Source organism: Lepus europaeus, chromosome 21, assembly GCF_033115175.1.
Source record: "Lepus europaeus isolate LE1 chromosome 21, mLepTim1.pri, whole genome shotgun sequence".
Classification (NCBI taxonomy): domain Eukaryota; kingdom Metazoa; phylum Chordata; class Mammalia; order Lagomorpha; family Leporidae; genus Lepus; species Lepus europaeus.
Genome location: NC_084847.1, coordinates 19025666 through 19041475, shown reverse-complemented (window position 1 = coordinate 19041475; position 15810 = coordinate 19025666). Strand labels below are relative to the sequence as shown.

Genomic DNA, 15810 nt, shown 5'->3' with positions numbered 1-15810 from the left:
CCGGATTCTGTCCCAGTTGCCCCTCTCCCAGGCCAGCTCTCTGCTGTGGCCCGGGAGTGCAGTGGAGGATGGCCCAAGTGCTTGGGCCCTGCACCCGCATGGGAGACCAGGAGAAGCACCTGGCTCCTGCCTTCGGATCAGTGTGATGCGCTAGCCACAGCGCGCCGGCCGGGGCTGCCATTGGAGGGTGAACCAACGGCAAAGGAAGACCTTTCTCTCTGTCTCTCAATCTCTCACTGTCCATTCTGCCTGTCAAAAAAAAAAAAAAAAATGAACCAAGTGTTTGAGCCCCTGCAACCCACGTGAGAGACCCAGATGAAGCTGCTAGCTCCTGGCTCCAGCCTAGCCCTGCTCTGACCATTGCAACCATCTAGGGAATGAGCCAGCAGATGGAAGATCTCTCTCTCTCTCTCTCTCTCTCTCTCTCCCCCCTCTCTCTTTTTCTCTCCCTCCCCTCTCTGTAACTCTGACTTTCAAATAAACAAATATAATAAATCTTTTTTTAAAAAAAGCTTAGCCATGTATATAGCTATCTGCAACCCACACATCACAAAAATTTGAGGTAGCATTCAAGATTATGTAACAAGAAAAAGTGAACCTTCAATCGTACCTCAACTCAGGTGGTTGAAATGATTACATACTGCATAGTAAATATATATATAAATATATTTATATAAATATGTGTGAATGTATATATGTGTGTGCTTTGTGTGTGTGTGTGTGTATTTTTTTTTCCTTCTTCTCTCTCTCAATCCTGGTCTGCTTCAAGAAGGTAAAAGCAGCCAGGCACACATGAACCATAACAGGATTCATTTCCTGTAAGGAAAATCATTGTCCAGGGAAAGTCTTAGAGACTCCAGAAGAGAGTTCTGAGAGAAATGCCATGCATGAATCTTAGCACACGCAGGGGGCAGTGGCTAGCATTCTTCTTAGCATCCCTACACCCAGGTCAGAGGAGGAGGAGGTGGAAGAGGAGGAGGCAGAGAGAGTGGCGAGACCAAGCCATGCAGCGCTGTCAAATCTGAGAGCTTGATAACAGGGATGGGAAAAGATCCCAACTCAATGCTATGAGATGGGGCAGCAGACAGAGCAAAGGGAACATCTGGGGCTCCTAGGGCCCCACACACTAACTGGGAGGGAGGTATCAGTAAGGTGTAGGGGGCAGAGGTCTGTGTGGGAGAGGGACAGAGAAGCCAACACACATATTGGAGGACGACAAGGTCCCTCCACTCCCCTTGCCCAGCACACTAGGGAGCAGGCTTGTGGACAAGGCTGAGGGTGAGACCTCAGCGAGGAGACACTCCTCCCTCTATCTCAAGGGTCCCCTTGCTCTCTGGGCTGTCTCCTACTTGGGTTCCACTCAGGCCCCTGGAAGACCCACAGAGGTTACTTTAGGCCAGCTCAACTCCAAGTTGTAAGGTAAATACCGTCTTCTCCCCTCCCCCTTGCTCCCTGCGGGTTTGGGTTTGCCTTGCCTGCTTGCACTGAGCTGCTGCCTCTCTGCACTGCACATTACAGTTCCCTGCAGAGTTTTTAGGAGCTGATGCTTGGGCCACACTCCAGACCAATTAAGTCAGAGTCTTCTAAATATCGGGGCCCTTCCTGGCCTGCACGGGAGGGAGGACCGGGAGGTGAGCTGGCCAGGGGCTGTCGAGCTGCAGTTGTCATCAGGAGCTAGAGCACTGGCCAAAGGCTATGCACCTGCTCCTCCCAGGGTGCTCACCCACTTAGGAGCAAGCCGGATGCAGAGAGAAACTTGTATGCAGTCAGGTTATAAAATGCAGGTTAGCTTCCAACATTATTACTACAACAGGATAGGTGTCCTAACAATTTCTGCCCTGTAGGACAGAGTCTGAAGATCTAGGAGCTTAGTTCAGATTCTGGAAACATGAGTTCAAATCCAGTCTCTACCATGTGCTTTGCTGTGTGTTCTTGGGCAAGTTAATCTCTCTGAGTCTCGGGTCCATCACCCTCAAACAGGGCACAGTGATAGTTTCTCCTCCACACAGGCTAAGCTCTGTGCTGGCACACAGCACAGGCTGTAATCATTAAAGTGAACGTGGAGCAGGTGTTTCATGCAGTAGATAAGATGCCTCTTGGGGGGCCAGTGTTGTGGCACGGTGGGTTAAGCCACCTCTTGAGATGTCCACGTCTCATACCGGAGTGCCCGTTAGACACCTGGCTGTTCCGCTTCTGATCCAGCTCCCTGCTAATGCACCTGGGAAAGCATAAGAAGATGGCCCAAGTGCTTGGGCCCCTGCCACCCCTATGGGAGGCCAGAATGGAGCTCCTGGCTCCTGGCTTCAGCCTGGCCCCAGTCCTGGTTGTGGCAACCATTTGCGGAGAGAACCAGCAGATGGAAGATCTCTCTCTGTCCCTCCTTTTCTTTCTGTCTGCCTTTTAAATAAATAAATACATCTTTCCAATCAATACTTGTACCATTCAATGTTTAAGAAAATTAGAAGAAATCGCAAGGTGAAGGCGGCCTCTGGAGAAGATGCAGGATGCTTTAGCCCCTTCTGTGGGCACATCCATCTTCCAAATGCCAGGAAGAGAACGGGAGAAATGGACCAATATTCCTGAGAAATCTGTGTCCCCAGGGATGCTTTAGCAGAGCCCAGGATAAAAGACAAGGTTGTCCTGACTGGACCGAGGGGCAGGGGGTGCGCCCTGCCCCCCACCAGGGGGTAATGATGAGGATCCTCCAGCAGGGATTCGAATGCTCAGCCACAGACGGGATGTCCCTGTGCAATCTGCAGACCCCCACCAACTTCTGAGATTCCAAGAGGGGAAGGCATGTTTTTCTAAGACCTTGCACTCAGTTTTTCTAGCATGCAGATTTGCCAAAACCTCCAGCAGAATGGACCGGGGCTGATGAGGTGCTTAAGCCACCTCACCCTTGAAAACTGGGGACGTGGGCCAGCGCCGCGGCTCACTAGGCTAATCCTCCACCTTGCGGCGCCGGCACACCGATCCTGTCCCGGTTGCCCCTCTTCCAGCTCTCTGCTGTGGCCAGGGAGTGCAGTGGAGGATGGCCCAAGTCCTTGGGCCCTGCACCCCATGGGAGACCAGGAGAAGCACCTGGTTCCTGCCATCGGATCAGTGTGGTGCGCCGGCCGCAGCGCGCCTACCGCGGCGGCCATTGGAGGGTGAACCAACGGCAAAAAGGAAGACCTTTCTCTCTGTCTCTCTCTCTCACTGTCCACTCTGCCTGTCAAAAACCAAAAAACAAAAAACAAAAAACTGGGGACGTGGAAACCTGGAAAGAGGGTGGAAACCCTTCCGACAGAAGCTCTTAGGGCAGGAGGGGTGCAGGGTGAAACCTAGACAAGAGCCCCTGAGTTCCTAGGGTGGTAGTGAGGATTCAGCAACAGAAATTGCGTTGAGAATTTTGTAGCATAAGAACGTCACATGCACCGTTCAGCGTGGCACTGGTGAGTTTGTTGCGGTTCTTAGAACTTTCTACTTTCACCAGGCATGAACACACCCTGTCACGTTCTGAGCTAGCCTGCAGGCCCTCATTCTGGCTCTCCAAAGTGGACTCTTGTGGCTCAAGCTCTGGATTAGACTTTCTAAGCCAGGGTGGGCATTTTGGGGGGCAGTCAAGATGCTGGTTAGATTGTCCGGAGCTATCACGGCAGAGCCTGTGTTCAAGTCCTGGCTCTGGCTCCTGACTCCAGCCTCCTGCCCATGTGCACCCCGGGAAGCAGTAGTGACGGTCCAAGTAATTAGGTCCCTGTCACCCCCGTGGGAGACCTGGATTGATTTCCGGGCTCCTGGGCATTTGAGAAATGAACCAGAAACAGCTTCCTCTGTCTATCAAATGAATAAATGACTAAGTGGGGCCGGCGCTGTGGCTCAGTAGGTTAATCCTCAGCCCGCGGCGCCGGCATCCCATGTGGGTGCCGGTTCAAGTCCCAGCTGCTCCACTTCCGATCCAGTTCTCTGCTGTGGCCTGGGAAAGCAGTAGAGGATGGCCTCAGTCCTTGGGCCCCTGCACCCGTGTGGAAGACCCAGAGGAAACTCCTGGCTCCTGGCTTCGGATTGGCACAGCTCCGACCATTGCAGCCACTTGGGGAGTAAACCAGCAGACGGAAGACCTCTCTCTCTCTCTATCTCTCTGTCTCTCCTTCTCGCTTTGTGTAACTCTGACTTTCAAATAAATAAATAAAATCTTTTAAAAAATTAGAAAAAAATAAATAAATGACTAAGCAAACTTTCTAAGCCTATGTGCCTATGATATACGATATGTTTAACATGTGTGTATGATGGTGGCCACATCAGTGGAATATGACATCACGTGGTTGGTTTGGAGGAATCCGATGCACTTGCCCCTAGTGTGAAAAGGACACAATTTCCGGCTGGTAGAGCTTGTTCTGGGGATGGCCAGTGGGTGAACGCTGCTAACTGGAGACACACTTTGGGAAGCACTGTCAAGTGGAAGAAGGGAGGAAAAGATGACCCCGGGGAGTCAGTGGAGTGGATCCAGGTAGCACTGAATCACTTAACGGATAAATCAAGTCGGCCAGACTAGGAGAGCGGTGATACAGAACATGCAGATCACCCGACGCCACCACTTGGTTATTTCATGAGTTGTTATGTAAGGTTTTCTGTACTTTAAAAGTCTCTTTCTAGATGATGAAAGCGGGGAGCTGGGGGACAGGTAAGCCGACTTTGCATTTCAGAAGTCAGGGTGGCAGGTTGCTTTACAATCGAACCCTTTGAAAATGATGCCGTGCGTGCAATAGCTTAGATTGAACTGAGTTGAGGTTTTGCCCACTAGCAGAGAAAGCCACAGAAGAGTGGAACAAAGTGTAGAAAGGAGGTACGTTTAAACTCCTCATTTCTGGCTCCCCAGGACTTGGCTATTGTTAAGCAAATGTCACTATGGAAAGAATGACTCACAACCATTGCTGGAAGAGGGTGGAGAGGGAACCAGGGGAGATTCGAACTTGAGACGCCCAGAGCCTGTGTTCTAAGTGACGCAGGAGAAATGTTTAATCGGGTTGTAGCAAGAAATGTGAAAGCCCACTGCGGGCTATTTGGACTCAACTTATTCATACCAGCAGAACGGATATGTCTCAGTTCTAATTATTGATGGGTTTCTTCCGACCTAAAACAAACATGAAACTTGGGGGACCTTATGCGGTGTGAATTAAGCCAGATCCGGCAGGATCTCATTTATCTCTGACATCTGAAATAGTCAAACCTAGAGAAACAGGGAGTTGGAGTTGAGTGCCGGTTGCCAAGTGCTGGGGGTTGGGTGAGGGAAAAGAGGGGGATTTTTGGTCAAAGGCTGCCTATGTCCAGTTGTAAGCTAAATAAGCTCTAGAGAGTTAATGTACAGTATGGTAACTAGAGCTAATACCACCACCTTGCATTCTTGAAATTTGCTGAGAGAGCGCCTAAATGCTCTCAGAGCACACACAAACACACAGACAGAGCAGAAATGCCTAAAAATAAATAAATAAAAGTAAACTTTGGTGACATGCACAGCTTAGTCAAATCTCTTTGAGTCATATGTTATATTTGACAATGCAAGCTGGTTAAAATTAAAGCAGATTTAACTTGACTGGCTTTTTTTTTTATACATGGTTCCTGGGAAAACAAGCCCATAATTGATGCCTTTTAGCCAAAGACAACGCAGTGAAACCCTTAAGGGTCTGTCATTCATTTCCACAATTAAGTTGCACAAAGCAAGCCTGTTTCTCTACAGTCCGATCTGTCTGGGGCTGCACAACCCTGGCTTTGTTGCTGGGAGGTCCTGAGGCAGCAGGGAACCAGACCTGGAGCAAGAGAAGCCATGTAGCTCCTCTGGTTTGAACCCATTCCCACTGCTGTGCGTGGGAAACTTTCTAGCTGCTCTGAGCCTCTGTTCCGTCATCTGTAACACGAAGTCGATGACAGCACCTAACTCACAAGCCTGTTGTGCAAATTCAATGAGCGACGCATGCAGACCAGTTCCCAGTGCTCGGGCCCTGTTCTCAGGGGTGCTGTGCAGTGAGGTTGGTTCCTAAGGGGACCCTGGGAGTGTGGGGTGGGTGTGGGGACTTGAAACAAACTATTGCATGTTTAATTCTATGGACCACACGCATAGGTGCTTACACCTGTTGTAGAGAAGATAACGGATGACGCTGCTCATAACCAGGGTTCCTTTGGACAGGAATGAGTTTCCGTGATAACTCACAGAGATATACCTGAGGTGGACACGCAGCCATGGCAAGGAACTCTGATGGCCAAAGAACTCGAGACAGAGTTGCCATGGTAACGGATTCTCTCTGGTCCCTCCCTAAGAGGACTTTGCTGAACTGAGTAATAGTTTCCCCTAAAGGAGCCAGAGATGCTTTAAAGAATAAACGGACTTCAGACAAGGTCTGTGTCAGCCTGTGGACCAGACAGACCACTTGTTTCCTTAAAACCTGGGAGAGCTCCTCGCTGTCATCCTTGCTGTTGACCGGCCGGGAAGTGGGGCCCCTGTCCCTGGGCCCGAGCTCCTTGGATCATATAGTTCTCAGCTTCTCCTTCCCGGGATTTCAGATTTCCAGGACATTCCAGATTTAGGAATTAAACGTGAAGACTTGAGGAGTGGCAAAGAAGCACCCGTACGACCACAGAAAGATATTTGCAAAAAGCAGGGATGATGCGCTAGGGGCCCCAGATGCAGGCACGGCTGCTGGGGCTCCTGGAAGATTTCTACTTCCGGCTGCACCTGCTGTCTCTGGGTGCTGTGAGATGCACAGAACCAAGCTGGCCTGACAGGTTACTTACAGCACACAGAGAGCTATTAAACTTAAATCCCTCATATTTTATCTTCCTGGATAGAACAAACTGCATTGAGGAAAATGGACCTCGGCTTGTTTGATAATTTGCTATCTTTTTTGAATCGAAGGCAGGGACTATAGGAAAACCCTAGGTCACTGCATTGAGGGAAGACTAGGGTGCTTTGGTGCTTTGGGAAGATGAGCTGGCAAAAACACGCCGCAATCGGCATTGCAGGTAGAAGGGTGGGGGCTGGGCGGAAGGTGCCGTAATTGGGATAGAACCAAAGGGAAGGCAGGGATCCAAGATGAGACAGCAAATGTCAAGAGGTTCTCTGGAAGATGATGAAGGGAACAGGTAGCAAAGACTTGGAGCTCTCTGTGAACCATACGATAAAGGAGCTCACCATATGGTGCAGGAAGATAGCAAAGGGGACTGAAGGCAGGGGAGCACTTTTGTCTACGGGGTTATATAACTTGTGCAGTGTATGTCAGTGTATGTATGCGTGAACGCATACCACTAACGAGATTAAAACGAAGACAGACTCCCACAGCAGGGGCTCACGGCCTTCAGAGGAGGCCTCTGTGAGTGTTAGGAACTAAACAGCCTTTTCATCTTCCTGTCGAAACGCAGGGCTGCACCGGGCCCCCGTGGAAGACACGGGAGTCTGTGGCTTGGAGCTCTGGGCTGTTCTCTGGGGGGCCCACAGAGCACGCTCGTTCAGCTCCCTGGCTCTCATGGCAGCGAGAGAGAGGCTCTGTGAGGAGGCCCATGCTCGCACCCCAGGCTGACGCCCCCTCCAGCACGCAGTGCTGGGGACCCAGAGCCTTGCCGGGGCTCCTGAGAGCATTTTAATTTCTTTTGAAATCACAGGGAAAACATGAACTTCGAAGCTGATGAAAATGTTTTACTATATAATACTAGTATATTTGTTTTTATGCCAGTGCAATCATAAGATCTAATTTATTATTATTTTTTTTAAATGGAGGAAGGAGGAATCCAAAATGTCATTGTATAGCACTCATAGCAGTTTTGTAGCTGCTGGTTTGGAAGGAAGGAAGGAAGGAAGGAAGGAAGGAAGGAAGGAAGGAAGGAAAGGAGGGTGGGCTAGTATTTAGTATTTTAGGGAAACGTAGGATCCCCCAAAGTAGAAAATAACGCTGTTAGTGATGGGAAGAGGCAACTAGAATCAGAAAATCGAATTTCAAGTCCTGATGCTCCTCCTCCCTGTCATGTGATGTTGGAGAAGTAACCCAACCTCTCAGACCTACAATTCCCATACAGGTGCCAGTAGGGCTAGTATTTTCTTAAAAGATTTATTTTTTTTTTCAAAAGGCAGAGTGGGAGGGAGAGAGAGAGAAAGAGAGACAGAGAGAGAGAGAGAGTCAAGAGCCAGGGACTCCATTCCAGTTGCCCACATAGGCAACAGGGGCCCACGCCCTTGGACCATCTTCTGCTGCCTTCCCAGCCAGATCAGCAGGGAGCTGGATCAGAAGCAGAGCAGTGAGAGACTTGAAACAGCTCTCAGATATAGGATGTCGGCATCCTAAGTGGTGGATTAACCTGCTGCACCACAATGCCACCTCCCGCACAGGGATGCCAATCAGTAACTACTTTGCCAGGTTGTGGTGAGACTTAAAATGATGGAAGGCATGTGAGTCCTAGCACGTCCCCTGGAAATCAGTATGAGCTCAGTAAGTGTTGGAGGCAACAGGAAGGTGTGAGAGGAACTGGAGTGGGTGAGCAGGGGTGACAGATGTGACAGAAGAAGGAATGGAAGGCAAGGGTTGAAAAGGAAGTTGCGTCCGGGACTTGGAATATCCCATAAGGTGGAAGAAGGGGCAATGGGAGGGAAGGTCATGTTCATGGCGCTCTCGGAAATCCCTGCTGATGACTCAGCTTCAGGGAGGAACTGGGCACATACAGGTGACCAGCAAGCATAGGATGAGGGAGAAAGAACATCACGAAGCCCTCCACACCGCAGGCATGCAGTTCACCTAATGACAGCATCTTACAGTAGAAATAAGGCATGCAAACTCTTAATAGGAAAAGCAAGAAGGGAAATAGTTAACCTTCTACACTATGTCTGCGACATTCGAGGTGACCACGGTTGAGTCTCGGAACGCAAGTGTTAAGTCAAGCACTAGAATCCCAAGTCTTACTTCTCTACATCAAACCTGTTCTGTTGAATCCCAGTTACCAGCTTGTGACTTTAGCAAGTCATTTCCACTTTCTGCATCTCACTCTCCTCCTCTGTACAATGGGCATAGCAGGGGTGACATTCTAGAGAAAGCATGAGCTAACTCATCTTACAACATCACAAGGACTCAAAAATGTCAGAAGGTATCAGTCAACCTCATCACCACTACCACCACCACTAGACTATGATGACTACTAGGGAAAATATTTTAGTCTGTTTTCTTTGTAGCCATTTCCCCTGTACCTAGAAGAGTACCTGGACAGTACATGCTCAATAAATACTTCCTTAAAGAATAAATCATTTATTATGCCTGTCAGTGAGCAGTTCTTATAAAGGTGATGAATTCTCTCCAGTATGGTATATGGATTCCAATCGTGGAACCAACCCCCTCCCTCGTGCCTGCCCTCTGCTTTTGCACACAAACCACCATGCCTGCCCTTGGTCTGGCGAGTGACAAGTTAGGAAATCACAGAAGTTGCTGAGCACAGAATTCATCACACAAAAGGGTAAGGAACAAGTGGGTGGGAAGAAGTTGACATAGCAAATCTCAAAAGATCTGTTTGAGTCTCTGCATATTTTGCATATTCCTAGTGGAGGGCAGAGGAGGGAGGTCAAGGTCACAGGAGAGATTTTGAAGGACACAGGAGGGCATGTGGAGTGTACTCCTCATGCATGGGATATAGAAGAGAGGGAAGGCCAAAGTCTCTGTACCTTCCAGACAGGCAAAAAATTATAGCAAAAGACTCAGCGTTCTTAGAAATGCAATAGTAATTGAGATACTAGATTGTTACATGAACACATATCTTAAGAGTTTTTTACCAAATGTGGTACTTACACCTCTGGCAACACAAGGACAAAATTACTTTCCTTTTAATCAATTCTCCTAAAACATATTACAATAAATATATATTTGACATACTGTGAATTCATATGTATTATTGCTTAGGGCAATGCTAGGAATAAGAAAAGAAAATCAACTTAAAGTCAATTTAAAGAGAAATATTTATGATAGTGTAAAGGAGGCGTATGCATGGCAGAAAGTAAACAGGTGCATGCGTGATTCATACTGAGGGAACTTAGCCAAGGCTGTAACTAGCTAGCCCTGTTGCTCAGACTGAATTTTGAGCTAGGAAAGTTGGTGTCAGCACCGTGGAGAGCGGCATCAGAATCCCAAGCCTCTCAGGTACCCTAGAGGAAGGGGCCACTACCAAAGCCTCAATGGCCACCTTAGGGACATCCAGGCATTTAACAGCATCCACCTCTTTGGTATTATTCTAAGAAAGTCAAGCATGAGAAGAGAAAGCTCAGTGATTTTGTCTTTTGATTGGAGATCACCTTATATGACTGTACAGCGATGGTACCGGATGGGGATTCTGAGAGATGAATGTACTACCTGAACACTCGGTTTCTAAGGAGTTCCTACTTTTTCTTTTTAATTTCATGAGCTGCTGACTTCTTCCTACTTGATTTATTCCTGGCTTATGCAATGCTCCCGGAAAGGCAGCACTGACACCTGGCATGTCCCATGATTTGAAACAAGGAAATGCCACAGAGAAAAGGTGTGTCGAGTGTTGTGTTTGTCAGGTAGGGTAAATTGAGAGTTCGAAAGGGAAAGGTCAAAAAGAGGATCTTTGTGTCACCATGGAAAAGTCCAGCCAGAGCTGACAAGTCAGGAGGAAAGCTGACCTCCCCCCCCCCCCCCCCAGTACTCCACCAGCAGCCCTTGTCCCGAGCGGTGGCTATGGGACCGAGCTCTCTAACACAGCACAGCCAGGAGGGACGGAGGCCATTTCCACAGCAAAGACTTTCAGAAAGCAGCTTGTTCCTCCTCCACACTCTTTCCCTCTCCACCTTCTGCACACAGAGAAAACCAAGGCCCTGGAGCTTAATGCAGCCATAACAGAAGATGGAAGAAACCTTGACCTTGAATCACCATGTGAAGAGAGGGGGCGGGGCCAGGGACACCCACCTTAGACCAGTAGGTGGATGAAAATTACACTGTCATTGCCTCTGCTCCTCACGGCTCCCTAATGACAGAAGCTCAGGTGCCCCAAGTGCCGCCCAGGTGAGCCACGCCTATCCTGGGGGTGAGGGCCAGGATGACGATGGCATTCTGAGACCTCCATCTCCTCCTCCCCTGTTTGCAAAGATACCTAGGCTTGGGGCACTTTCTCACCCGCGAAAGCTTTGCTGACTTCACCGAGGGCAGGTCCCACTCCTGCTGGCTCCCACAGTTCACAGCAAACATCACAGCTGCGTTACATCACAGCTGGTGTGATTTTCGGACTCGGGTTTACACTCTCACTGCATTTTAAAGCGCGCACGCATAAAAGGGTACACAGAAGATGTGTGCATTTCATGGCTTGTAAATTTTACCTTAAGAATCATTATTAAAAACCTCTTGCCTTCTGGATAAAGGATACGCATGCAGAAGAGTCCCTGAGTAAAGCCACTAGCACTGCAACTTTGCTTCAAAATGCATTTAAAAAGGGGTCGGTGGGAGGGCCAGACAGGGCCAGACATGCGACAGGGCAAACACAGTGACGTGTTCATTGTAGAATCTAGGTGTCGGGTATTAGGCACGTTCATTCTCTAGTTCTTTCAATCTTTCTATATTTTTAAATACTTTCATAGCAAAATGTTGGGAGGAAAAGTTCAAGATTAGGGACCATACTGATTAATCCAAAAATCACACTAATAGATATCATGTTCTTTGATTTGCTTTTATTTTCACTTGCTATTATATCATGGAAACTTTTTCAAAGTCATAGATAAACAGTTGTGTTGCATGGATGTCAGTCTTTTAAATGTATCATGAATACATCCTTATAACTTCATCCATCACATGATCAATGGACATTTGGGCTACTTTTATTTATTTATTTTTTTTTTGATTACTGATCATGTATACAGGTCTTTGTGCTGTTTAGTTTGAATTTCCCCATGTGTGTAGGTTTATGTCCACCGCAGCACTGCTGCCTCCCCCAGCCCCGTCCCACTCCCACCCCCATCCACACTCATCAACACGGCATCGCCGCACAGGCAAGGGTTGGGGTGATAAGACAATCAGGAAGCCTCCACTCAAACTTTCCAGCACGCTTTTTAAAAAAACACTTGGATTATCCAATTCATTTCCATGACCACATGTCTCAGAGAGCAAGTATTATTAGCATTAACTAGTTGGGAGTATTTAGTGGATCTTTATTGTGGCAACACACTAGGGTTGGAGGCATCAAGTCTATTGAGCAAAGAGTTGTATCCGTATTGTGTTTACTGTGCAAGTAAACTTCTAGCACCAATGTGACCACTTTATATACATGCAGCATAAGTTGCATGCTTGAAATGAGTAGAGTTTGGCAGAGCTGAAGTTAAAGATTCAAGGCATCATAAAGATAAAGGGTTAAGAGTAAGACTGTAAGAAGCAATTGCTGAGTAATAGTGAGTAATACCTTCAACCACTCGGGAATAAAAGTTCTAGAAGGCTGCCATCTCCAAGTAAGCCAGACACGGGAACAAGCCCCACCTCTACCAAGATCTCTGCCAGGTAAACACCCTCACCTGTGTAGTAGGAAAGCAAACTCTCCGCGTTCTTCTTCATTCTAATGCTTTGCTAACAGGGCTTATTTGTTTGGAACTCCATGGTCTTCACACTTGCTTTCTCCCCTGTCTCATTTTCACAGGTCTTAGCGAAATGCTTGTGTCATTCCCTAGTCACTCCGCAAATGATGACAGTGCTTTGGAGCATGTTTTTCTGGGACAAACCTGACACAGTGGAGACCTGGGGGAGGGGAGGTGAAAACCCCCAAGGCTGATCTCTTTCATGTTTGGTAAGGCAGGTGCCTCTCACGGCTGTCGTGTTGCTCTGTGTAGGGGATTGATCTCTATACCTACCCAAGACCGCAAAAGGTTCAAAGTAGGCATTCAAATATAAAACTGCATTAATGTAACACAAAGGTGGGCAGAACTTGAGTTGCAAATCATTACTATATATCTTAAAGGATCACAGAGGTGTTTGTTATTCCATTTTGCTTTCATGACATGCTGTTGTTTTCATCTATGATTTATTTGATGCTACATCCCCAGTCTGGAGCAGAACTCTCAATTATTATAACAGTTTCCATGGAAACATATGATCTATTCTCTCTCATTTCCTCACTGTTCCCCAATGATCCATTCTCCCACCACTCCACTCCCACCCCCAGTGCCAATCCCTTCCATAAGGCCCTCCGGAACTTTCATTCCTTCATCAAAAATTCTCCAACCTATATTATTAAGTGATCAAAAACATGAGCACAGTATGCTGACTTTTGAGTTAACAAGGACAAGAATAAAAGTGTTAAATTAGCACGGAGAGGCTGCAGAGATGCAAATCAAATGAACAAAAATGTTCCCATATGGAGCCAGTAGCAAAGAGGGACCCAGAGAGACGTGATCTTGGGTAGGAGCAAGACTTCACCATGCTTATCCTTGTAATGTAATTTTAACTGTGAACCACATGAATACATTGCTTATTAAACATACAGTTTGGAAGGGTGAGTAACAAGCAAAGACCAATCATGGTGGAGGAGTTTCTTGTCTGGGTGCTGAAAATGTTCTAAAATCAATTGTGGTGATGGGTGCACAACTCTGGGGTCAAACTGGAAACCACTGGGATGAACACTTCCAGTTGGTTCTCCGTACAGTAAGTGAATCATAGCTCAGACAAAGCTAGACACACATGCAGAGAGTCATAATTCAATTTTAGAAAACTCTCCAATGACCTCAGCTTACTGGGGCCACTTCTCCATGTAAGCCACTTTCTTCCTCATCACTGGGAAAGCTGCTCCTCCATCTTCAAACTCTGCATGCCTCGATTCTTCCTAACATTTTAGATAGTTCAGTTTGCATCACTCAGCCTCCAGCTTTATTCTCGCTTACCCAGGTGATGGATGACTTGCCTCCTGCCAGACTTCTTTCCCCGCTCAGTCTTCATTTCAACACACTTTTTACTGAGCACCTGCTATGTGCCACACACTGGGGATTTGCAGTGGGCATCTCTCCTCCCAGAATCCCTAAATCTCTGATTACCATCATCTGTTCACGGGTGCTGTTCATCTGCACCCTTAGTGCAAACCTACCATCTGCTTCTCATCCCACACCCAGACTGCTCGGAGCTGCCAGCCAAATTCACACAGCGGTGTGGATTGTCACCAACCACCTGCTCTCCACCCTGGGGACCTCCAGGCTGCTCCACAGACTCACTGGGTTTCCTTCCAAACCAGCCCCATTCCACCCTGATGCTCATCACACTCCGGGCCATCACTTTTATTCTCGCTCAGCAGATGACCTGGCCACCCAGAGACAGAGAAAAGCCACATAGCCAGTCCAGGCACTAAGTGAAGTCCATCCATAGGCACTGGGAATATGAATGGTGACCATGCCAGAGAAGATCTCTATGCTTTGGGACCTTAGAACTTGCACAGGGAAGTGGGAAAAACCAATAAAGAAACAAGAAAAGTATCACCCAGTGAGGGAGCCATGAGAGGATTAAGCCTCACGAAGAACAAATGAGTGGCTACCTCGAGTGGGTGGTCAGGGAAGCTCTCTGAGAACAGGAGACAACTAAGTGGAGAAGTGAATGACACAGAGGACCCACTCGCAGCATCAAAAAAGCGCAAAGAGAGGAAGGATCTCGGTGTGTTTCAGTTACCCAAGAGCTGCCATTGTGAGCAGAACATGGTGGGTGATGGGGAACAAACAGAAGAGAAGCAGCAGCCAAGCAGATAAATCAGGTTACAAACGATGATGGAAGCCAAGGACATAGTAGAGTTTATTCTAATTGCAAAGGAAAGTCATTGGAGGGTGTTTTTTCTTAAGATTTATATTTTATTTATTTGAGAGGCGGGGGGGGGGAGGTTAGAGGGTGGGAGGGAGGGAGAGAGAGAGAGAGAGAGAGAAAGAAAGAGAGAGAGAATCTTGTATCTGTTGATTCACTCTCCAGATAACCCAAAAGGCTGGGGCTGGGCCAGGTTGAGCCAGGAGCCTGGAACTCCATCCGGATCTCCCATATGGGTGGCAGAGACCCAAGTACTTGAACCATCATCTGCTGCTTTCCCAGGCACATTAGCAGGGAGCTGGATCAGAACTGGAGCAGCCAGGACACAAACCGGTGCTCATATGGGATGCTGGTGTCACAGGTGATGTCTAACCCGTGTACCATAACACCAGCCCCCATTGGAGGGTTTTAAGGAGGGGAACAATTTGTCCTAATGCAAGTTTTTAAAAATCACTGTGGCTGATAAACAGAAGGTAAATTGATCACAGGTATGCGATTGGATGTGGGAAGCTAGTTCGGAGCGCCTGGGTGGTCCAGTCCATATACATGGTTTAGATCAGAGTTGTATTAATGAAGATGGAGCCAAGTTAGTGCACTGGTGATGCACTTAGGAGGAGCTGTCACGGTCAGCTGATGGATTGCACATGGTGGGAGTGAGGGGGTGGGAGGACGATGAAAGAAACAGGGGAATTCAAAGGTAACTCCCCAATTCTTAGTTTAAGTTACAGAGCTGGGGAGAGAAGAAATTTATATTTCTCGCACACCTGCGTCCTTGGGATGAGATTTACACTAGATGTCTTTGTGGTGCACAAAGGGATAGGAAGACTCCAAACCACACTAAACAAGTCTGGAATACTTACACTGTAACCCCAGCTTCAGTAACGCAGCCGGTCACAGCAGCTAGAAAAGCACCCAGAATCCCTCCATGGGCCCCAAGGTCAGCCTTCAGCTCATTGAAAGGAACTCTTCCCACTCTTGGCTGCCAGGGTGATCTTTTCTAAAAGGCAAATCTAACCATGTCCCTTCTCTGCTTAAA

At 47.8% G+C, this 15810-nt stretch overlaps 1 protein-coding gene across 1 annotated transcript in view; it reads right to left on the bottom strand.

The window, feature by feature from the left end:
- PRKCB (protein kinase C beta) overlaps positions 1 to 15810 on the bottom strand; it is a 354584-nt gene that overhangs the window by 72251 nt on the left and 266523 nt on the right. The gene's annotated exons all lie outside the window — the stretch shown is intronic.